Below are 2,616 nucleotides of genomic sequence, written 5' to 3'. Positions count from 1 at the left end.
CTGGCTGTTTCCAGTGTGGCCTTGAACTCACAGAGATCCAGCAGATCTCTGCCTCTGGAATGCTAGGATTAAAGTGTGAGTGCCACCATTCTCTGGCCTCTATGTCTGTCTAGTGGCTGTTCTGTCTCTGACCTCAGATAAATTTATTAGGGTGCACGATATTTTGGGGAACACATTATTACCACAGTTCAGCATGACCTAAGGACAAGTGTCAGGATGGTAATGGACAGGAGAGGAGAGCAGAGGCCACAGGAAGCAGACAGGGGGTCAGGAGGAAGAGAATGAGTGTGAGAGTGCTGGGCAGGTGGAAGAGGCAGCGCTTGAGGGTTGAGTGGGTTTGACAGGAGGGGAGGAGCAGTCCAGAACCTACCCTGCTGCTGTTCCAGCAGCTGGAGGTCCTGTCTGCCCGGCCACACTACCAGACACACCAGCAGGTGTAGGGCTCAGGGACACAGAATCATCTAGGCATGCTGAATTTGTTGTTCCCACAAGCGCTTTAAAAGGAACCCGGAGAAACACCAAGCTGTCTGAATCTGAGGATGCAAAAGGAGATCTGCTCAGGGATGCAAATTTGAATGTTGTCAACATAACCAAGATGCCTGATTATTGAAAAAAATGGGGGGTCAAAAAGACATGATCCTTTGTCTTAGTGTAGCTGTGTAAAACGACCTTTGTTTTCAAATTTCCCTCTGTATTCATATGAGGTATGAGTCAAGACTAGCAGTTCCCAGGCTGGCAAGATTACTTAGCCAGTTAAGATACTGTCCACCAAGCCTGATGCAAAGTTGGATGCCTCGAACATACATGGTGGGAGGAAAGAACTGCTTCCTGGACATTGTCCGCTGACCCCCCACCACATGTGTGCCATGGCTCAAACATCCCCCACATACATTCACAAAATAAATATATAAAATTAAAATTTTTAAAGTAATTTTATTCATGGATTAGTTACATGCAATTTAAAAAGAAATCAGTTTTTATTTTTACCAGTTTGAAAAGTGAGGTTTTTTTTTGAATGACATACTTTATAATTCAGTCATAAAATGCATGTTTCACTCTAACTTTACATACATTGTCTTTTGATGCCTACCATTGAATTGCTTTAATTTCTCTAACTTATTATAGCCTGGTGTTTCATTTTTGTTTTGTTTTGTTTTTGTAGTTACAGATTAAATTTTAACTATTTCTTACTAGATTCAATTTATTTGTATTATGTTACTCATCCTCAGACATGAACACTCTAAATTCTGACATTATTTTACTGTTAAACATTTGGAAAATGATGTGAAGCAGCCTTGATTTGTGTGGCTGGGGCCATGCTGACAGCTACGTGAGTAACCTGTGACATGAGCCCAGCGAAGTGCTCTGTACTGACAGTGTCTTGAAAGACCTTAGGGACAGCAGGGTCATAATGATGACACACATACTTCAGCCAGTTATAATGTGGATAGGATTGACAATGGGAGCCTATGGAGTTGAGAGAAAGGAAGTATTTTCTAGGTTCTAAGTGCAAAAACAATTGAGAGAAAAAAAATGTCAGTCCTCAGACCTAAGATTTTCATTACTTAATGGAAACAATTCTACAGCTATCAAAATAATTGTAGTTATCAAAAAGTTATCTTTTATATGACCGCTCAGATTGATCTGTGCTCTGTGTGTTATGAAGATTGTATGGCTCAGGCTGTTAAATTTTATTGACTTTTAGTTCCAAGTATCTGAAGTTCTAATTTTGAATATTTAAAAAAACTAACATCATAAAATGTATTTATAAGTAATATATGTATATAAATGTATGGTTATGAAAAATAAGTGACATCCTGTAATTGAATAAAAAATGTTACAGCTTTTAAAGCTGTGACTTAAAACTGAAGGGAAATGTAAACCAGTTGTCCCATGACAAAGCTATTAATTTAGTTTCCTTCAGGTTTCTTTCAAACTCCCAAGATAGATTCCTGAGAACCTAGAACACTGTGCTCTCAACTGCATCCATCTATGAGTTATGATGAACCATATTGCTGTTCTTCACTCGAACGCAATGACCACGCTTTCTAACTTTTAAAACTCCCATCCACCTCTAGTTCTACTCAAGTTTCTGCAATAAAGGCCACATTGAGGGACAATTTAGTCCTGGAGTTTGGTGGGGGAAGGAGAAGAGGCCATAAAAAGGAAATCATGGTGTAATTTTAAGAGGATATTTATAGCTACGGGTACTAATTTGTTCTTTCAAACTGGCATGGTATTTATTAGTCTAAAATAGATCAAGGTGACTGAATTCATAGTGGGTGATTATTTGTTCAGCTAATACAAATGTGCAGAGAGTTAGCTTAAACTAGATACACACCTCGGAATTCTGACATTTCTGGGTTCAAATCCCATCTACTAAATGTCCTGGACAGATTGCCTACACTTTATAATCGTTTTCTCAACTATAAAACTGAAATAATAGCATTGCCTGTCTCTGCTAAGAACTGTTGGCACCTTGAAAACAATTTGAATTCTGCCTAGCAGAGAGCAGGCACTAATCGCTAGCCACTGAGATTCTTCTGTCCTTAGGAAGTGATAGCTGCAGGTATGTTGTTTCTGGAATTTTCTTCCTTAAATACCTTTCCTTCCTCC

The sequence above is a fragment of the Peromyscus leucopus genome, unplaced genomic scaffold (assembly GCF_004664715.2).
Source record: "Peromyscus leucopus breed LL Stock unplaced genomic scaffold, UCI_PerLeu_2.1 scaffold_340, whole genome shotgun sequence".
NCBI classification, from domain to species: Eukaryota; Metazoa; Chordata; class Mammalia; order Rodentia; family Cricetidae; genus Peromyscus; species Peromyscus leucopus.
The sequence above is the reverse complement of the archived record's forward strand: the minus strand, read 5'-3'. Positions refer to the sequence as shown.